The 23,401-nt window shown below is 35.6% G+C and overlaps 1 long non-coding RNA gene across 1 annotated transcript in view; it reads left to right on the top strand.

Annotated features, from left to right (window-relative positions):
• Positions 1–23,401, top strand: part of LOC116419721 — a 99,463-nt gene that overhangs the window by 48,253 nt on the left and 27,809 nt on the right. The window contains exons 5-6 of the long non-coding RNA XR_004230005.1: positions 9,908–10,038; positions 19,952–20,066. This is a non-coding gene — a long non-coding RNA (uncharacterized LOC116419721). The remainder of the gene's footprint in view (positions 1–9,907; positions 10,039–19,951; positions 20,067–23,401) is intronic.

Below are 23,401 nucleotides of genomic sequence, written 5' to 3'. Positions count from 1 at the left end.
AAGAGGTGAAAAATTGGAATAAGAGGTTTGGCAATTGTTAATGCTGTAAAGTTACCCATGTATATATCCTGTAAATAAAAGGCTATTAAAAAAAAAAAAAAAGATCACAGAATACTGACTTTTGTTTTTAAAACTTTGAGTTCCAGATTCTCTTTCTTCCCAACACATGTGAAGTTATGCAGAACATTTTCATGAAAGGCATGACATCACAGAATACTGAGTGATATTTGACATATTTATAAGTTCATAAAACTGGAAGAAATCTTAGAAGTCTTATAAGGAACCTTGGGAATGGTGATATCCCCCCACCATCACCATCTTATCTGCTTCTAGGCTAACCCTTATAGCCGTCATCCAGGAAAGAAATTTGTATGGAGAAGGGGATAGCCATCCCCACTAATTTCCAACTAACTCCCAACCCAGGTAGGGAAGACAGCCTAGCTGATACAGTAAGGTACCCTGAAGGAGAAATGGTAGGCAAAATGTTCCAGGCAAGTCAAACTATCACCTTGACTGCCATCTCCTGTATGAACCTGAGAGAACTAACCCAGGACTTTGAATCTAAACCCTAGGAATAGCAATGTTTCCAGCCCCGTATCCTCAGTCATCATCCTGGGAACCCAAGATGTGGAACCATTCCACATGTAACAGATGGGAAACCCCTGTGGAAAGTCAGCCTGGCAATTACTCCTGCAGGTGCTTAGCCATAGCCTCTGAAGACCCAAATGAAAAGGATTTTTTCCCCAAAAGTTCTTGGTTCTGTCATCATAACCAAGTGTGTGACATCAGAAATGGATAGGATTTTATTAGTGGAAATGATATTTAAAAGGAGCATTGACTTTTCTATCCTACTGTCCCTTAAGGTCATAGAATCTTTCCATATGACTTTTAGTTGAAACCGACCACAAATGTTATCTCTCCCATTAAAATGAGTCTTCCATTAAAATGAGACAGGAAATTAGGGACTGTCTTGATTTTCTATTTGTACCCTTAAAATTTAGCACTGTGCTTTGTATATGTGTTTAATACATGCTTTATTTAAATTTTAATCCCTTAATTGTACTGATGAAGAAATTGAGGTTCAGAGTGACAATAAGATGATATAAAATGAATTAGAGTGACCTACCACCATGTTGTACTCTAGTGGGGAATAGGAAAGCCACATATAGCACATAGACCAATGTTAGGGTATGATGTGATAACTATGTGATGCTGCATGTGACAATAATGAATGATAAAACCAAGGATAGGAGTATCAAAATAGCAAATGGGAGACTGTGTGGTATGTTGGAATGGAGTCTTGTCTGAGAAAATCAAAAGGGCTGGATTATTAATCAGCTGAATGGGGGATTAATTCACCTCTCTCAACTCAGTTTCTTTAATCTGTAAAATTAATGGACTGGATTAGATTATCACAAAATTTCCTTCCATCTTGAAGATTCTGTAATATCCTAAGGATAGTCTCAGGACAAACTGATGATATGCCCATATGATGGAATCATGATAACGGGAGATGGTAGAAAGCTAGCCATTCATGCTTTATATCTTGAAGGGAATGACTATGTTTCTTGTTGCTCGAGGGATTTTAGCTTGTCTGGACCTCTCTTGATTGGCATATGGTCCAAAGTGGGTAATGCAAAAAGCTCTGGGCTAGTTAGGAGGACTGAGCTCTGCTTCCAGTTTCTCCATTAACTAGTTGTGTGACACCGGATAAAGTCTCCTCACCTTTTAGATAGCTAATTTGTCTTTCTGCTTATCTTTATGCTCTTGATCACACTAGCTTTTAATTACAATTATTTGTGTTTTTATCACAATCCTATTAATCACTTTTTTTTAGTGACTCAATATGTGTTCTTGGATATGAGAGTCCAGATTTCAGATTGCTGGGAGGAGCCTTCAGGGCTCTTAGGCTGGAATTCTTGGTGGTCAGTAGCCTCATCTGTTTTTTTGGCAAAGTCCCTGAAAGCCCTGATCTGCAGAGCATTGGTGCTTGCCATTAAGCATGGGAGGCTAGCATAGTGGGATGGGGTTTGGAGAGGGGAATATTATGCATAAGCCTCAAAGCATTGTAGCTCTTGAACTTGGAAGATGAGGAACTGCCCAGAGAGGATGAACTTGTAGAAAATGAAACACCACAAATAAGCAAAATTGAAGTTTGTGAACCTTCCACCTTCCTTCCAGGAAATCTCTGGAGGAGGGAGCTTTGGCTCTCATGATATTCAGCGACCTATCAATCTTGTCAACTAATTCCTTCTTAGAGCTATTCCTTCTGGAAGGGATATTTGCATTTCAAAAGAAAAATATGAAGAGATCTATAGTAATGGCTCTCTAATGGTGGAATTTTTAGACTTTGTGACAGACTTGTAAGGAGATATCTTGAGGAGTAGAGAGGGCTTCCCAGAATTCCTCTAGTCACAAAAGGATGTTCTGGGGCCAACAAGGTTGACTCAGTGGATAGAGTGATGGGTCTGGGGTCGGGACTTCTCATCTTTTAAAATTCAAATCTGACCTCAGACACTTCCTAGTTGTGTGACCCTGAATAAGTCACTTAATTCTTGTTTACCTGTTTCCTTATCTGTAAAATGGGAACTATTATAGCACTTACTCCTGGAGTAGTTGTGAAGATCAAATGAGATAAAATGGCCTTTGCTTCAATTGCCTCAATTTTAAAAAGGGGTAATAATAGCACATGACTCCTATGGTTGTTGTGAGGATCAGACAGAAAACATTTGTAAAATGCTTAGCAAAATTTCTGAAACATAGAAAATACTATATTATTATTATTATTAGCTAGGTGATTTACCCAGTCCACAAGCATTTAATTTTTATTTATTGCATATTCTGGAGAGACAAAGGCAAAAAACAAAATAGTCATGAAAGAATTTTAAGAGGATGCTGTTTTGAATTATGTTTTGAAGGAAGCTATAGAGTCTATAAAGTAAGTGAGGAGAGAATGTATTCTAATCTTGGATAATCTCTTATCAGATGAGAGGTGGGTAGCTTCATTAAGAATTTCTTAAATTCTTACTTTGTGACAGGTAATAGGCTAGGAGCAGGGGATAAAACAATGTGAAATAATCCTACCCTCTTGTTGTTCAGTCATTTTCCAGTCATGTCTGACTTTTCATGACCCTATTTGGAGTTTTCCTGGCAGAGATACCAGAATGGTTTATACTCTTTCCTTCCCCAGCTCATTTTACAGATGAGAAAACTGAGGCAGAGTTAAGTAACTTGCCCAGGATCATATTGCTTGTGAGTGGTGAGTTTGATTCTAAATCCAATGCTCTGTATATCATATTGCCACCTAGCTCCCTCTGCCCTCTAGAGGTTTACATTTTGTTGGAGGGAGATAACCTATGTTTATGTCAAACACATACAGACAGAGACAGGATTATTTTGAAGGGATGGTGGTGAGGGTTAGGGTGAGGGGACCAGGGAAGGCCCCATGGAGAAGGTGATATTTATATATCTGAGTCTTAAAGGAAATCAAGGATGCCAGGGGCAAAGGTGAGGAGGGTGTGCCTTCCAGGCACAAGCAACAGCCAGTGCAGAGGCTCTGAGACAGGATATTAAATCTCATATCTGAGGAACAGCAAGACCACCAGTTTGTCTGGACTATAAAGTCTATGCAGGGTAGTGATATGTAATAAGACTAGAAAGGGACCAGGTTGTGAAAAATTAAAAAAGGCCAAACACTGTCAGGGCTTCCTGTGTAACCTCCACTAAGTCACTTTATAGCTAGCTAGCATTTAAAGAATAAGCTTTAAGGTCACAAAACTATTTGGATATGTGAGCTCGTTTGATTTTTAAGGAAAAAAAAAAGTCCAACCTCAAGACTCAAATATTGCAAATGAAGTGCTATTAAATCTCCATTTTACAGATGAAGAAACTGAGGCTAAGAGATTAACTCTCTCAGAGTCTCATAGCTGGTAAGAGTAGAAGCAAGATTTGATCTCAGGACTTCTAGATGCCAAGTTCATTGTTCTATGTACTGTACCACTTAGCTTTCTTCTTGGTCTTTACTCTTCTATTTTGTGAACTAAGAGGATTAAATTAAGATGACCTCTGTTTATGAAAGGTAGCTTCCAAATTTAACTATGTGTTCCTATAATTTGTTGTTTGCTCAAAAAATTACGATGGAATCCTTGGGAAACTCAGAATACAGCTGATCTCGTGTTGGCAGGTGTGGCTTGGCAGATATGTGTGTGGGGGGGGAGAGGGGTGTCAGAGCTTGGTGATGGGCCATATATTGAGAGTGCCAACCATCGCTCCTTTCCCCATCTCCGATCTTGCCTTCAAGGTTCTGTTTCTCCTCTCAGTCCAGTTCCTCAAACCTGAGCAGACTGGACGTTGATAATCTCTCTGGAAGCCATTCTTGTGGAATGAGACCAAAATGCTTGGAGGCAAGGTCAGGAAGGGTCAGGAAGGAGAGAGGTTCCTCCTTTGATGGGCATCAGTTCTGGTCTATAGCCCAGAGTACTGGTACCCATGGTGGAATGTGATCTGGGCCCAAGGCTGTCATATTGGCAATTATTGCTACTAATTCCACACTCCCCGAAATGGACCCTGGAGTCTCCTAGATTGGACTGGAGAGAAACCTGTCCAATCCTGCCTCCTTTCAACCTGCTGAGACTCATGATGCCAGATTGCTTGGCCCTGGCCCTTAGCCTTATCCCCTGAGGGGATTTTGGAATTGAATTTCTGTGTTCCTAGGTGGAGCTCAAGTCTGGCTCATCAAATTCAGACCTGAGATCACACATGGTGGAGACTGGGACAAGCCCAATGAATGCTACTGGACTAGACATTCTGTTTAAAATCTATGGTGTTGCCCAGACAGAATAGAATTGGGATACAGTCTAGGTCAAAAGAAATTAGTGGTGTTTTTTTTCTCGTTTAGGACTGGTAGTGAGTTTCAAATGAGATAAAGGATATAAAGCATTTTTCAAACCTTAAAATACCCTATTAGTGCCAATTATTACTATTTTACTATTTAAAAAGTTTTTTTTTTTAAATTTTTATTATTAGCCTCCAGGCAGCAGGTCTCAAATCTGGTGATGACTTCATTCTCTGAGACTTCTATTGTATTCCTGCTAAACCCAAGCAATGTTTATAGAGGAATACAGAGTTGTGCCAGTAAATGTTTAACAACCAGTGCTCTGAAAAGGAGAGAAAAACATGTATATTTTAAAGTTTAACATGAATTCTTAATTCTTTCTAGTCTAGTAGTCAAAAATAAAAACACCAATAAATCAAGCCTAGATTTGCAGCCACTAATAATTTCTGAAGTAAATTTAAATTTAAATTGACAATTTAACAATCAGCTGTTCAAATTCAAACAATCAGCTGGCTTCAGCACATCCCTTTAGGGTTGTTGTTTGTTTGTTAGTCTTTTTTTCAGTTGTCTCATTTTTCATGATCCTATTTGAGGCTTTTTTGGGAAAAATACTGTAGTGATTTTCCATTATCTTCCTCAGCCCATTTTATACTTGAGGAAACTGAGGCAAACAGGGTGAAGTGACTTGTCCAGAGTTACACAGCTAGTAAGTGTCTGAGGACATCAGGAAGATGAGTCTTCCTGATTCCAAGCTCCAGTGCTCTATTCACTACCCCATCAAGATGCCCCAGCCTATAGGTTCAGGTTAGAATTCACACCCTGGATAGTAAGTCCTAGCTTACTATCTTACTACAATACAGAGTTGTTTAATGGCTGTACTTCAGTTTCTCCAATCAGTCTATATCTAATCCTTACATAGTGCTGAATAAGTTTAAAAAAATAGATTATTAGTTCTGGAGGGGTCTTTATGATGTAAGGAAGAAATCCCCACTCTCAAGCCCCTATCTCATGGCAAGTTCATTCAACCCTACTAATGCTACCTTGAAACTGTATAACACATTGTGCTTTTCTTTTTTTAAATTCATTTTCTTTTTTTTATGGTATTTTGTTTTTTCAATTACATGTGAAGATAGTTTACAACATTCATCTTTGTGAGATTTTGAGTTCCAAATTTTTTTTCTCTCCCACTCTTCCCTGTCCTTTTTCTAAGACAGCAGGCAATCTGATGTAGATTATATAGGTACAATCATTTTAAACATATTTCCATATTTATCATGTTGTGAAAGAAAAAATCAGAACAAAAGGGAAAAATCATGAGAAAGAGAAAGTAAACAGACAAAAAAGAAGGGGTGAGAAAAGTAGCTTTGATCTGCATTAAGTTTCTGTATATCTCTCTCTGGATGCAGATGATATTTTCCATCCCAAGTCTATTGGAATTATATTAGATCACTGTATTGCTGAGAAGAGCTAAATTTATTACAGTTGATCATCACATAATTTTGCTATTACCATGTACAATGTTCCCTTGGTTCTGCTCACTTCATTTAGCATCAGTTCATGTAAGTTCAGATTTTTCTGAAATCAGTTTGCTCATCATAAAATTCATTTTCTTTTAAATTTTTTATTCATTTTGAAGCTAAATATGAAAAGACAAAACAGAACATTTCTACATATATAGCACAACATAAAAAGAGGATGCAATATAAAACCATGAATTTCTATTTTACGCTGTTTACTTTTTTCTTTAAATTATTTAGTAAATAATACAATCATTTTCAAAGCTCCCCTGCTTCTCTGTGCTTAATTCTAAGTTTTCTTTAGTTCTCTTCTGTGCTTTTTATTTTTTTCTCCTTCCCTCCCCAGCCTATCCTAGAGAAGGCTACTAATAGATACAAATATGTACATACACGTAAAATCATGCTATATATATACTTCTGTTTATCAGTTCCTTCTCTGGAGATAGATGGTATCTTTATCAGTCCTTTGTAGTTGATTTGAATATATAAAATACTCAAAATAACTTAGTTGTTTAAAGAACAATATTGCTGTTACTGTGTACAATGCTCTCTTGGTTCTGCTCATTTTACTCTTCATTATTTCATGCAAATCTTAATGTTTTTCTAAAATCAAATGGCTCATTTTATAACACACTAGTATTCCATCACAGATATGATGTTTTCCAAAGTTCTTTCATATAACTAACTGCATTCAAAGCTTCTCTGAAATTATGTGTATTTTGCAGATGAAGTGACTATGACACAGAAAATTGGAGAGTAGATCTGGGTTTGAGTCTTATATGTATTTGCTTATCACAGGCAAGTTAGCTGATATCCCCTACAAACTTCAGTTTACTCATTTGAAAATAAGGATTAAAGTGCCTATGGTATCACCTTACAGGGTTGTCAGTGGAATCAAATAATATGTTAAAGGAAGTGCTTTGTAAACTCTAAATGTTATATAAATGTCAGCTGTTATTCTTTAGAGGACAAGGCCACAGGACAATTTTGATGATAGCCGGGCAAGTGCTTGGAGCTCTCAGGAAGAAAGATGTTTTAGAAATTCAGGGTCTTAATGTGCTCATTTCTAGCTTGGAGATAGCATGCTCTGAGAGCCACAATATGCTTTAAATGGAAAGGAAGGCATCAAGGAGGAAGCTGCTCCAGGCACCATTGCCATTGGAGACATGATTTAGGAAAGTAAGGAAAGGGGATTTTTTTCTCAACAGGCAAGAAGTGTGCCTTTCTTCAGAAAGGATTTTGAATCATTCTTAAAAGAAGGAAGATGCAACCTCCTGCTCCCTTCCTGTAAAACACTTTATATGTCTAGTTCTTAGGAACTTTACCTAAAATATGGAGTCAAGCTAAATGTTCTGTAATAATAACTAATGGTAAGGACCTAAGTTCAAATCCTGTTTCAGACACTAGCTATGATCCTAGACAAATCATTTGCCCTCTTTGTGCCTCAATTTCCCTCACCTTTAAAAAAAATTATTATTTTCTTTTTTTTTTGGTTATACATGTACATTAATTAAAAAAAACACATTTCTTTTGTTTTATTTTTCTAATATTTTCCCCTCATTAACATTCAAAACAAAACAAAAATTTTACATTTGTTTCTAAAATTTTTGGGGTTTAGGTTCTTTCCCTTATCCCCACCTACAGTTAAGAAACCACTTGTGGAGTTCTGCAAAACATTTCTCTAAAAGTCAAGTTGTGAAAAAAAAAATCTCTCACCCTAATGAAAATAAAAAATACGAGAGAGAGAGAGAGAAAGAGAGAGAGAGAGAGAGAGAAAGAGAGAGAGAGAGAGAGAAAAGAGAGAGAGAGAGAGAGAGAGAAAAAAGAGAGAGAGAAAGAGAGAGAGAGAAAACTTCAGTCTGTATTCAGGCACAATCAGTCATGGATGATTATACTACTGAAAGTCATTCATAGCTGGTCATTCCAGAAGATTGCTATTGCTTTGTATGCAGTACGTTTTACTTTGCTTGAGTTCTTGAAGTCCTTTCTAGGTTTTTTTCCCCTTCCTGAGAGCATCCTGCTCATCATTTCCCATAAAACAATAATACTTCATCATAAATAAATACCACAGTTTATTGAGCCCCCAATTGATGGGCATCCCCTCAATTTCCAATGTTTTTTACCCAGAGAGCTGCTGTGAATATTTTTTTTTGTACATATATGTCATTTTTCTTTTTCTTTTTTTTCCAAATCTCTTTTGGTATTTATGCCAAGTAGTGGTGTTGTTAGGTCAAAGAATATGTGTGAATTTATAACCCTTTGGGCACATATCATATCTTTTTATCATTTATCAATTGAGGCATGGTTCTTATTTTTTTTTATTACATTTGACTCATTTTCCTCTGTGTTTGAGAAATGAGGCCTTCATTTACAATGGTCTTGTGATAAAGAGAGCCCTCTGTACCCAGAGAGCCCAGAGGGGACTAAGTGTGTGTCACAACATAGTATTTTCATTTTTGTTGCTGTTGTTTGATTGCATTTTGTTTTCTTTTTCATTTTTCCTTTTTGATCTTATTTTTCTTGTGCAGCATGATAATTGTGGAAATATGTATAGAAGAATTGCTCTTGTTTAATATATATTGAATTATTTACTGTCAAGGGGAGGGGTAAGGGGAAGAGAGGGAGAAAAAGATTTGAAACAAAGTTTTGCAAGGGTGAATATTGAAAACTATCTATGCATATATTTTGAAAATAAAAAAAAAGAAATGAAGCTTTATCAGAGAATTAGTTTCCTCATCTTTAAAATGGAAATAATAAAAAACCCCTGTTAGATGTGAAGATTAAAAGAGGTAACATTTGTTAAGTGCTTTCTCAATCTTAAAGTACTATATAAATGAATTATTATTTATAGAGGTGGCACAGTTGATGGAGTTCAGGGACTGGAGTCAGGAAGACTCATCTTCCTTAATTCAAATCTGCCTTCAGGAACGCACTAGCTGTGTGACCCTGGGCAAGTCACTTAATCCTATTTGCTATAGTTTTCTCATATGTAAAGTAGGCTGGAGAAAGAAATGGCAAACCACTCCAGTATCTTTGCCAAGAAAACCCCAAATGGGGTCATGAAGAATGAGATATCATTGAAATGACTCAACAACAAAAGATCACAATCCTCCAAATGATTGAAAAACAATAAAACTCTTTATATATATATATAACATCTCTCTTGAGCTTCTCAGTAAAATGAGGAAAGTAATGCAAGTATGATAATACCCATTTTACAGATGAGGAAACTGAGATTTAGAAAGATTAAATTGCTTGCCCAAGATTACCCAATTAATAAGTATAGACATGGAAATCTTAGGGTCCCTTCTAGTTCTGTGATAATAGAAGTCCTTAATTCAAATTGCCCTTTGATAATTTGGGCTCTTTGTTCTGTAGAACATGAACATACCTACATGTTCTGTAGAATATGAATTCTAGCCTTATCTTTTTGCACAGGTAGATCTACCCACAAACACTCATGGGGCCCCTCTGAAATAGATGGCATAGTTTGGTACAGCTGACCTGCTTTGGAGTCCAGACTGACCATTTCAAATTGTCCATTTTCCCCATCCAGGTTTACCTGTGCAAGTGACAACTTCACGACTTTCCTGCAATGGCCCCCGAAGTTTTGCCTCTGACCTGCTTCTCATAGCACAAGTTTGTGGACCCACATTGGGAATGGCTATTTCCTGTGGACTCATCCATGTGAGTACACAGACAGAACCAAGAGAATTCCTACTGAGGTGGTAGGCATGTTTCAGGTGCCAAAGATGTCACAAGGACTGATTTTCATTGGCACGTGGGCTACTTGCTGCCCCCTGCCCCCTTCCCTTCCCGCTGCTTGTAAGAGCTGCTCCTGCCTACCCTGCCAATGGGTCAGTGGCCAGTGGATTTTTCTCCCCCTCCCCTATTCCCTGATGCATGTTCCATTTCCCCCTACTTCTGGCATACCAGAAGGAAAGGGGTTGGGAATCTTGGCTCATCACTTTTCAAAGACTGCCAAATGGAGATCTATATAATAATGAAACATAAACATCATAATACAGCCTATCCATTTTTTATTGAGTATTTACAACTACCCTATTTATTTACTTAGTCTCTTGCCATCACATCCCATGTCATGTAGTCCCTGTGCTACTTTATGGTATATAAGAATTACTGACTATCATTTGACTATTGAAGTTATCATAATATAGTGGTGAACACAGAAGGGTATATAATTGTAGCATAATAGAATAACTTAAATAGCATCACTCTCTCTTTTTAAATCATCATAATGCTTTTAATTCTTACTGTGGACTTTCTTGACTTATGAGATTTTCAAAAGGAATGTTCAAGGTGCCATATTTTAGGTTCCATATGAAGGCAAACACTGTATCTTTTCTTGTATAATTATTAGGCATAGGAGGTGGAGAGTGAATATTTGTTGAATGAACATGGTACAACAAAGTCTCTTCTTCTAGTCTTTCTTAGAGATACATATATGCCCAATTTGGTATTTTAGTTATTTATTATTTCATCAGTGTGGGTGCTCTTTCTACTTAAACAAATCGTAATTGCCACAGTTGACTGTTTTAGGAAAGCAGTATCTACTACTAGTATTACAATTTCTGCTGCTACTGTTGCTACTACCACCACTACCATTACCACTGCTGTTGATAGTACTAATAGCAAAAATAACTAATTTTTATACTGTGTTTTTAAGCTTGCAAAGAGTTTTAGATTCATTAGCTCATTTGAGGCTCAGGACCACTTTGGGGCCATGTACCACATAGTTATGACTTTATTATTATCCCCATTTTACAGAGCTTTCTTGTAAACAACTTGCTCTTGGTCTAATAGGTGATATATCAGAGATGGGCTTTAAACAAGTCTTTCTAATACTTAAGTTGAACACTCTACTCATGCTATCATATGCTTCTCTGGTGTAGTAGAAAGAATACTAGATTAACACAGTGCTTGGCGCAGAGTTGATGTTTTAAAATGATTTATTGATTAAGGGGCAGCTAGATGGTACAGTAGATAGAGCACCTGCCTGGAGTCAGGAGGACCAGAATTGAAATCTGGTTTCAGACACTTGACATTTATTAGCTGTGTGTGATGCTGGGCAAGTCATTGAACCCTGATTGCCTTAACAACAACAACAAAAAATACTGATTGATTGATTTGAAGGCAGATTCTGGTTCAAGTACTGGTTCAACTACTTATTGCTGTGAGATTTTGGTTTTCTAATTTTAAAATTATTTATTTTGAATTTTCAGGATTTCTTATTTTGTGCTTCTCTACTATGGAAAGATGGATCTATCCACAAACAATTATTTTTTTAAAATTAAGTTTATTAATCCTTTTTAAAATTTTGTTAATGTATGTTATAAGACATAATTTTTCTTCTGAAGATTGTTTTAGCTGTATCTCAAAAATTCTGAGTATTGTCTCAACATCATTCTTTTTTATAGTGTTATTATTTGTATCTTTCTTTTTTATATACTCATTAATTAGGATGCTTTAATAAAAACATTTAGCGTCCATTTAATTTGATATTTTTTGCTTGTCCTTGCTGTATTAATGGCCATTTAATTATGTTGATTTTTTGAAGGATATTTTTAGTGTTACTGATTTTAAAATTTATTTATGATTTCTATGTGCCCTAACAAAATGATCATATATATATATATATATATATATATATATATATTAAGGTATCATATGGTTCTGGGATATATGTATATTCTTTAATATCTCTATTCAGAAGACACCATAAGACTTTCAATTTCTAATTTTCCTTTTAGTTTAGCTTTCTATTAGACTTTTTCATGTCTTCTAGAGGAACATTAAAGAGTACAATTATTGTGGGTTATTTTTTTTGCAAGTCAGTTTTTCTTTATGAATTTAGATACTTTGCCAATGTAGTGCACATATGTTTCATATTATTACCAATTCTTTAAAACACTCTAAAGTTTCCTTATTTCTTTCTTGAAATTGTGACTTTTTTGCTTTGTTTTATTTTTTAAAATTTGTTATTAATATAGGTACAGAGTCACACAGCTAATAAGTGTTAAGTGTCTGAAGGTGGTTCTCTTGACTTCAGGGCAGATGCCCTATTCATTGCATCATCAAGCTGATCCTTTTGCTTTGTTTTATAACATAGATTACCACTCCTGCTCCATGTGACTTTGGACAAGTTGCTTAACTTTTTGTATTTTGGTTTTTCATCTATGAAATAAAGGATTTAAATAGATTATTTCTAAGGGCCCTTCCAACTCTAAATAATCCTATGAATTGCTATAGCTAGAAAAAAATCAACTTTTTGGTGACAAGCCTAGACAAATTTAGTTGATCTGTTTGATAGACAATAAAATCATCTGTAACCTGGATTATACACATGTACACAATCTATATACAAATACATCTCTGTATGTATATAAATAAATCTATACCCATACATTTGAAGAAATTTCCTCTGGCAAATGAGACTAGGTCACATCTTTATTCCATCTTTATCTTTATCTCCATCTCTAATTCTAGCTCCATCTCACTTGCTCTGGTGAATTAGGCTAGTTCATACATATTTACCAATTTCTTTTATTGAATAAGATTATGATATGTGTATATGACATCTATCTATCTGTCTGTCTGTCTGTCTATCTATCTATCTAACTTTCCTATGTCAGATTTGGTCAGTCACTACAGGAATGAAATAATGAATCAAAGCTTGATAGACTTCAAGTCTGAACCTCAAGAATGTACATTAAGTGTATGATCTCAGACAAGTCACTTTCCCTATGTGAGTTTTTTCTTCCTCATCTATTAAATGAGTGGGTAGAATTAAACTAGAGATTCTTAATATTGTGTGTGTGTGTGTGTGTGTGTGTGTGTGTATGTAAGATAACCCCTCTGTTGAAGCCCATGAACCCTTTCACAGAATAATGTTTTTAAGTGCATAAAATAAAGTATGTAAGATTACAAAGGAAGCAAATGCTATTGAAACAGTTATAATATATATGTATGTATGTATATATATATAGTATGTATGTATATATGTATATGTATATATTATATATGTGTATATATGTACATGTGTATGTATATATGTATTTTAAAATAACAAGTTTATGAATCCCAAGATCATTAGATGGTCTTTGAACTTCCCCATCAACTATAATACTACATTAATAATAGCCTCTGTGTGTGTGTGTGTGTGTGTGTGCATTCAATGTTTGTAAAGCACTTCCATTTTCTATGTGATTTGATCCACATAACAATCCTGAGAAGTAGGGGCTATTATTATCCTCATTATACAGATGAAGAATTTGAGCTACAGAGATTCTAAGTGATCTATTCAGGGTCACTTAACTATTAAATGACCAAGAGAGGATTTGAATTCAGATCTTCCTGAACAAGACGTGACTTTAAATCTTATCTCTAAGTTTAACACTTTAGGCATTGTGCCATCTAGCTGCCTTACTTATTAAGTTCTTGAAAAGAGAATGAAAAGGAGAAAAAAGTACACATTCTTCTTTTACCTCTTTTAATTTTGCTTATGCTTTTGTTTGATTTTAATTTATTCATTTCTTCACAAACAAACTAACAAACTAATATTGTAAAGTTTTAAAAGTGTTTACAAATTTAAAATATATATATATATATATATATATATATATATATTTATTTACAAAGCATATGCATGGGTAATTTTTCCATCACTGACCCTTGCAAAACCTTTCATTCCAAATTTTCCCCTCCTTCCCCCTACCCCCTTCCCTAGCTGGTAGGTAATCCAAAACATGTTAAATATGTTAAAATACATGTTAAATCCAATATATATATATACATATTTATACAATTATCTTGCTACACAAGAAAAATCAGATGAAGAAGGAAGGAAAAGAAAAACTGAGAAAGAAAACAAAATGCAAGCAAATAACAACAGAGAGAGAGAGAGAGAATGCTATGTTGTGTTCCACACTCTTCCCATGGTTCTCTCTCTGCGTGTAGACGGCTCTCTTCATCACTGCACAAGTGGAACTGGTTTAATCATCTCAATGTTGAAGAGAGCCACGTCCATCAAAATTCATCATTGTATAGTCTTCTTGTTGCCATTTATAATGATTTCCTGGTTCTGCTCATTTCACTCAGCATCAGTTCATGTAAGTCTCTCCTGACCTCTCTGAAATAATCTTGCTGGTCATTTCTTACAGAACAATAATATTCCATAACATTCACATACAATAACTTATTCAGCCATTCTCCAACTGATGGGCATCCATTCAGTTTCCGGTTTCTTGCCACTATGAAAAGGGCTGCCATAAATATTTTTGCACATACAGGTCCCTTTCCCTTCTTTAAGATCTCTTTGAGATATAAGCCCAGTAGAAACACTGCTGGATCAAAGGGTATGCACAGTTTGATAAGTTTTTAAGCATAGTTCCAAAAAAAGTGTTTTCAAATTTCTTTTTTTCATTTGAGTCTTATAAAGGCCATATGTTAGCCATAAATTAGTTGGAACTAGATAGGATTAACATATCAATTTTAAACATGCAGTAACTGAGGCACAGTAAGGTGAAATATCTATTAGGAAGTGACAGATCCATCACCATTACAATATAGCTTACAAATTTGTAATCTTACCACCTTTCCAGGAAGCCCATTCTACCTGGGCAGCTCTAAATACTCGGACGTTTTCCTGGTATCAAGCCAAATTTTGCCTGTTTGCAATTTCTATCCCTTTCTTAGTTCATTCCTTTGGGGTCAAACCAAGTAAGTTTAATCTCTTTTTCAAGAGATAGACCTTCAAATGCTTGCAGACATCTAATTTATCCTGTTAGAATCGTCTATTCTCTTCTCCATGTTAAACATTCTTTGTGACTCCTACTTGACATGATTTGAGCTCCTTCATCATACTGATTGCCCTAATCTGAATTTTCTTTTTTTCCATTTTAATTTATTATTTATTTAAACATTCTTCTCTATTTAAATTTTTGAGTTCCAAATTCTCTCTCTCCTTCCCACAGCCATTAAGAAGACAAGTAATATGATATCAATTATATATGTGAATTATGTAAAACATATTTCCATATTAGCTGTATTTAAAAAAGCAAAAAAAAAGAATGTAAGAAAATTATACTTCAGTTTTCACTCAGAGTTTATCAGTTCTCTCTCTGGAGATGGATAACTCATGAGTCCTTTGAAACTATCTTAGATCATTCATTATATTGATGAGAGTGGTCAAGCCTTTCACAGTTGGTCATCATTACATCATTGTTGCTACTATGTTCAATGAGCACAGTTTTTCTCCCAGTTCTTCTCACTTCATTTTTCATCAGTTCATATATATCTTGCCTTTGTTTTTCTGAAACCAGTTCCCTCATCATTTGTATAGTAAAATAGAATTCCATCACAATCATATGCTACAACTTGTTCAGCCATATCCCAGTTGATGAATATCCTCTTGATTTCTACTTCTTTGCTACCTCAAAAAGAGCTGCTATAAATATTTTTGTATTTATAGGTCTTTTTTCTTTTTGCTTTGATTTCTTTGTGATACAGACCTAGTGGCTGTATTGTTGAGTGGAAGAGTATTCATAATCTTGTAAACCTTTGCTTTTACTTCCCAATTGTTTTCCACAATAGTTAGAGCGGTTTATTACTCCACCAGCAGTTCATTAGTATAACTATTCCCCCCTCATCCCCTCCAGCATTTGTCATTTCTGATAAGTATGAGGTGGTACCTCAGAGTTCTTTTAATTTGCATTTTTCTAATCAATAGTGAAGGGCAGTTAAGTTCCACAATGCCTAAAGTGCTAAACCTAATGGTAAGATTTAAAGTTATATTCCTGAGTTCAAATCTGCTTTCATCCATTGACTAGCTAGATATCTCTGGAAAGTCATTTAACCCTGTTTGCCACAGTTCCTTATCTGTAGAATGAGCTGGACACAGAAATAACACACTCTAGTATCTTTTCATATGAGGTCACAGAGTCAGACAAGACTGAAATGGCTGAGCAACAACAATCAACAGTGATTTAGAACATTTTTTCATATGACTAAAGATACTTTGATTTCTTCTGAAAACTTCTGTTTATATCATTTGACCATTTATCAACTGGGGAATGGCTCTTGTTTTTGAAAATTGAACTCTGTTTTGTATTCAATATATATTTGAGAAAGGAGGCCTTTATCATAGAAACTTATTGTAAATCTTTTTAGTATTATTCATTGTCTAGAGTATCTTTTATCATAATAGTTTAAAAGCAAAACAGTAATTTCTCTGATTATTCCTTTTAGTTAGACCTAATTTTGCTTCTGCTTTGTCTGACATCATGACTGCTACCCCCTGCACTTTTTATTTCAGCTAAAACATATTAGATTCTGCTCTAGACTTTTATTTTAATTCTGCATCTCTTTCTGTTTCAAGTACATATCTTGCAAACAAAATATTGTTGGACTGTAGTTTCTAATTCATTCAGTTATGTGCTTCCATTTTATGAGTGAGTTCATTCCATTCACAGTCACCATTATGATAACTATTACTAATTAATGTATTTCTCTCCATCCTATTTTCTTGTTTCTTCCTCTTTTTGTTTTTCTTCTTTAAAAGTCTATTTTGTTTCTAACTACTGCTTTCTTTAATCCTTTCTCCCTTTTGTTATTTCTTCCCCTAACCTCTACTTCTTCTCATGTTCCTATTGAATAAGTTACATTCTACACACAACTGAGAGAGTGTGTATGTAGGTATGTATGCATATGTGTGTACATTTCTTTCTTTGAATAAATTCTGATGAAAATGAGGCTTAAGCATTGCCTACCCAATTTTCCATTTCCCCCTTCATGTAAAAGCTCTTCCTTGCATGCCTCTTTTATTTGAGAAAAATTTCCCCATTTTACTTTTCTTTTCTACCTTTTGCCATTTCACCCCTCTTTCTCATCCCTTCATTTTTTTGGAGCTCATTCTAACATTTTTGACACATTCATGTGTTTTGTCTATATAAACTTATTTTAACTGATCTAATAATGATAACGTTCTCAGGAGTAAAATATATCACCTTTTCATACAAGAATATAAGCAGTTTAACTTTATTAAGTCTTTTATGATTATTCTTTCATATTTACCTTTTTATACTTCTCTTGAGTCTTATTTGAATGTCAAATTTTCTATTCAGTTCTAGTCTTTTAAAAAGGAATTCTTTAAAGTCCTTTATTTCATTAAATATACATTTTTCTTCCCAAAGGATTATACTCAGTTTTGCTGATTAGGTTATTTTTGGTTGAAATCCAAGTTCCTTTGTTTTCTGGAATATCATATTCCAAACCCTTCACTCCTTTAATGAAGAAACCAATAAATCTTGTGGGACTGTGGCTCCACTATATTTTAATTGTTTCTTTCTGGATGCTTGAAGTATTTTTCTCTTTCACATGGGAGCTCTGGAATTTGATTTAATATTCTTGGGAGTTTTCATTTTGGGATTTGTTTCAGGAGGTGATCAGTGGATTCTTTCTATTTTTATTTTACATTTGGTTTCTAGGACAGTAGGGTAGTTTTTCTTGAAAGTTTCTTGAAATATTATGTCTAGACTTTTTAAAAATCATGGCTTTCAGATAATCCAACAATTCTTAAATTATCTCTCCTGAATCTAAGTAGGTTGTTTTTCCAATGAGATATTTCACATTTTCTTTTATTTTTCTCCATTCTTGTAACTTTGTTTTATTGTTCTTGATGACTTTGGGAGTCATTGGCTTCCACTTACTCAATTATAATTTCTAAGGAATTATTTTCTTCTGTGAACTTTTGTACCTCTTTTTTCATTTGACCAGTTCTGATTTTATGGAGTTCTTTTCTTCTGTAGAGTTTGTGCCTCTTTACCATTTGGCCCCCTCCACTGTAATTGTTTTTTTCAGTATTTTTTTTATACCTCTTTATCTCTCTCCCTCTTTCCTTCTTTCTTTGTCTCTCTTTGTCTCTGACTCTCTCTCTCTCTCTCTCTCTCTCTCTCTCTCTCTCTCTCTCTCATACACACACACCAAACTGTTAATTTTCTCTCTCTCTCTCACACTTTTTTTTTTTTTATAACTTTCTTGCATTATTCTCTTTTTTTTTAAAGTCAATTTTTCTTTTTCCATGCATCTCCTTCTTTAACATCCAGGAATTCTTTTTTGGTTTGAATATATATTATCCTTTTCCCTTGAGGCTTTTTTGTAGCAATTTTCACATTGTTGTCTTCTCAGTTTGTATTTTGGTCTTTTTAGCCATCATAGCAATCTTTTATGATCAAATTCTTTTTGTTGTTATTTACTCATTTTCCTGCATATTTCTTGACTAAATTTCATGTTAAAATTAGGTTCTATTCATCTGGGAGTGGAGAGACACTGCCCCATGATTCATACTTTTTCATGTTGCTGTTTTCAGAACTGGGACTTATTTGGTGCTACCAAAGTAGTATGATCCTAGGAGAGGTATGGTCACTACTGTGCTGTTCTATGCTCTGGTCTTTACCTAGGAAGAACCCTGGAACCTTGTAGCCACAAATTCTCTCACTCTTCTTTCTTTTTGGACCTGTGACCAGGGCTTTTGATACTGTTTGATTAATTTCCAGCGCCAGCCCCCCTCTTCATTCTGGAACTATGACCCAGAATTGTGTTTGGGCAATGGAGTTGCCAAATAGTGCCAACTATAATTTCTTTCTGACCATTTACCTGACTCCCCCTTACTATCTCTTGTCTGAGAGTGCCCAAAACTGATGCAGCTACTGGGGGAACTGTTCCCACAGCTGTGTATGTGGGCTCCAAAGAGACCTCCACCCTGTTGTCATAGACTTCTGTCAACCTCTCAAGTTATCTTAGGTCAGAAAAGTGTTTTCTCCTGACCATTTGTTGGCTCTGCCAACAAATTTCATTTGAGGTGTTACTTTAAAATTGTTTGGAGGGGAATGTTGGGAGAGTTAAGCTGGATGGTTGCCCCTAATCTGCCATCTTGGCTCCTCCCTTTCTCCCTTATCTGAATTTTCTCCACCTAACTGATTAAAATCTTCTAATTTCAAACCCACTTCTCCTCCCAGGATACCATATTGCTGGGCCAGGAAGTAGAAATTCTATGAAGCATCAAAACAGAAAAAAAAGAAAGCCCAATGTCATCATCACCAATATCTACTATTGATGTATCCACTGGGTACACAGCATTGGATTAGACATCACTTCTTATTTTAAAGGAATACTATTTCTTTTTCTAAAGCTTGTAACTTAAGGGGAAAGCAAGATTTAAGGACATTTGTTTAACTGTGACTGGAGGCCTGTTTATAATTGGGTAAAATAGAGGTAGATTTATTTATTAGAGAAATCATTGATTCCAGAAAGGCCAATGCTAACTGTCTTTCATATAGGCTGCTCTCATTGGCACTGAGGTATCTTTTTTCCCAGACTGGAGGTGCTATCTGATTTAATTTGTATACATTTTTGAAAGAAAGGAAGTACCTTGAAACTGTCCTTAGTATGTGTATCCCTAAGAATTTACCCAGATTTTGTTTGCAAAGGCTATCCAAATCTCCTATTTCCTCATTAATCCTCTTTTCCTTAAAGGTTATTTTGTTTGGGTGTTACATTTTTCTCTCTTTTCTCTTGTTCCTAGGAGTCCTACAAAATAAATTGGAAGATTCCTCCCTACATTTCTTTAGGAACATCCATCCATCCATCCATCCATCCATTCATCCAGTGGGAACCTGGAGCATCTCTTAGCTTCTAAGGTAATGGGCATCCTTGAGATTTGACCATTATTGCTATTTCAAGGGGACTAATGATAATTTCTTACTCTCTTTAAGGAAATCTAAACTTAGGGGGGCTTCATATTCAACATTTAATGTTACCTTTGAGTATAGGGGAGGATAGAACGCTTCTGTAAATAGAAGGATAGAACTCTGTACCTATGTGATCTTGAGCATTCCCTTCTGGACCTGTTTCTTTAACTATAAAATGAGAAAGTTGGAATAACATGACCCTAAAGATCCTTTCTATATCAAATTCCTATGATTTTATGATCAGGAAAATAATCATATCCATATTTCTATTCCTATAAAGGAGCTGTCAATCATTTACTCAGCCACTGACCATCCCTGTGTCTTTCTGATCAAAACACCTTCCTGGCTACCACTCCCAAATACATATTTCCTTTCTCTATTAGAATGTAAACTTCTTGAGGTTGAAAATTATTTGGCTTTTTCTATTTGTAATCCTAGTATTTAACATAGTGTTTGACTCATAGTAAATATTTAATAAATGCCTTTTCATTCATTTTTCTCCTCTGCCATGGTCTAACAGCCTCTGTGCACAGAGATCTATTTTCATCTGTAGAAACAAAAGGATTTGCTGAGAAAGCCACAGAATGTGTGTGTGTGTGTGTGTGTGTGTGTGTATGTGTGTGTGTGTGCAGGTAGACATATATTTTGAGCAGACCAGGATCATCCAGAGTATTGCCTATGGCATTTTCAGAAGGCAAGATCTCTGTGCAAGGTCCAAGGTGAAAATGTATGTGACTCTATATGCAGCCATTAGAAATGGGATGTAGCTAGCAACAGGGATAGTGGGAAGGTGCATCGTATATAAGCAAGTGATTTTCCTCTCAGTTACAATGTGCAAGCTTGGAGCCCAAGAGGGACCTTTAGTGCATTTAACATGACCAAATTAACCCCCATAGACAGGCAAACACTTGTTTACACAGCACAGGAAAGCAAAGATGGAAATTTATGATGTCGCTAAAAGAACTTCTCGCCTAGTGTTCAGAGAAGAAGGGGAAAGAGATAACAATATTTCCCATTGAAAGGAAGTGGAAAAGCTCTTAACAAATCAATACCCTTATTTAGTCAATAAACCCACAAAACATCTCCTTGAGGGTATAAACATGGAGAAAATTCACTGCTTGCAAGCAGATAATCTCCAAGCCGAGTCCTCTACAGGATCTTGTCAAGCTGTAGTCGATGAGAACAGTTGGTTTGTGCGTGAACATGCATTAGAGGTGTCCGTGGATAAGTACTAAGACTGCCCAGCAGGACATTTAGAAGTAAAGACAGGGAGCATTTCAGCATGGGCAAATCAAGAGAGAAAAAATGGTGAAATAGAGAAAAGACTGGATTTGGAGGCAGAAAGATCTAGATTCACATTCCTTTTTCCCCCACCCTCAACCCTGGGCAAGTTTTTGTGCTTCAATTTCCTCATCAACAGGATAACAGAGTTGGATTTGCTGGCTTCTAAAGTCTCTTCTAGTTTTGAATTTATACCTGACTGATACCTGAGGAAGTCCTATGTGGTTATATTTATGATCACTTAAAGGAATTTGATAGTAGATTTTGATTATAGGATGTATTCAGCACCCTAGTGAGAATAGGGTTGTAGAATTATTTTTCTGAAACTGTTACCCTTCTCTTTAGCTTTCTTTTTCTTTCCCATCTTCTAGAAACTTTCCTATTGTCCAGGATCTTCTAAAGTCTACGTCAGGAAGGGAATATGCATTTATAAAGTGCCTACTTACTATGTGTGTGCCAGGCACCTTGCAAATATTATTCTGTTGGATTCTCATAATAGCAAGATAGGTACTGTTATTACCCCATTCTTACAGAGCAAGAAATTTAGGTTAAATGACTTGCCCAGGGTCACATGATAAGTATCTGAGGCTGAATTTGAACTCATCTTCTTGACTCTGGGTTTTCTATCCACTCTAGCTACCTAGGCAGGAAAGCTTCATGACTTCTATGAATATAGGAAAGATATTTGACCTTTCTTGAGTCTCAGTTTCTTTCTCTATAAAATTAAGGGTTGAGACTAGGCCAGAGATTCTTATCCAGAGGGTCCTTGAACTTTTAAAAATATTTTAACGACTATGTTTTGGTATAATTGATTTCCTTACAATCCTGTAATATTTTAAAATATTATTCTAAGGAAAAATTCATAGGTTTTTATTAATTTTCAAAAGGATTCATGATGCAAAAAAGTTTCAGGATTCCTGGATAAGATCCTTCTGGCTCTAACATTCTAGGATTTCATGAAAGAAATCTAGAGGGAAAAAGGAAAGCAGAGGTCTCTGTTTATGAAAGATGCTGAGATTTTTCTAACAACCTATGTCCAGATTGAGGAGGAGGTTGTAGCTGGTGCTTTGGAAGAGAAATATGCAAACGCTGTTTTGCAGAGGACAGTGGAAAGAAAATCAGGACCCGAGCTGGTATTTGGTAGTCTGAGTTGGCTTAGCACTGTCTGGATGAACCTGGGTATTGGAAATAGTTTAAACACGAGTGTAACTAACTAAGCAAATAGCAGATTGTAGCTGGCTCATTAGGGAGCACAGATACATGTTTGCATCACCTGGAGAATACTCTTACAAGGAGCTGGGAGGCAGTTCTCAAAGCTTTGGTCAGTGAAGATTTAGAAAGCAATGAAAAGCTTTGGGATGAACTGCAATGTGTCCTTGTCCTGATTCCCTTGCTCTGGCCTTCCTCGTCCCAGGGATAGTTTCCTGAACAAGAATCACTGATCTCCCAGTCTGGGGACATCCTGCCTTTCCCAAATATCTGTGGCTTAGGCTGAGGTCAGATGATGATGATAATAATAGTAATAATGATAATAACAATTGTGATAAGTTGATGATGATAATAATAATGATAGTATTTACATCATGGTTTAAGGTATGCAAAAACCATTTACATGCATATATTATCTTATTTGATCCTCACAAACAACGCTGTCAAGGAGGTGCTATTATTATACTCATTTTACAGATGAAAAAACTGAGGCAGTAGTCAAGTGATTTATTTGGGGTTCAACAGTTAGTAATCCTATATGAAACACTTCTTCTTGACTCTAAGTCCCATCTTTTATCATTGTGAATTTTGGGAAAAGAGGAGACATTCCTTCCAGGACTGGATTCTGACTTTTATGTTTCTCTTAGACTTTGATGGGACTCAAAAGTTGACTGTCTTGGAATCCTGTAGTGGATAGAGTTCTAACACTTAAATTGGGCACTTTGTTTGGATCCTTATCCTCTTACTTATCACCTGTATATCTTCTGGTAGGTCACCAAGTCTGGACCTCACTT

Source organism: Sarcophilus harrisii, chromosome 1 (genome assembly GCF_902635505.1).
Source record: "Sarcophilus harrisii chromosome 1, mSarHar1.11, whole genome shotgun sequence".
NCBI classification, from domain to species: domain Eukaryota; kingdom Metazoa; phylum Chordata; class Mammalia; order Dasyuromorphia; family Dasyuridae; genus Sarcophilus; species Sarcophilus harrisii.
This window is presented reverse-complemented; position numbering and strand designations above follow the sequence as displayed.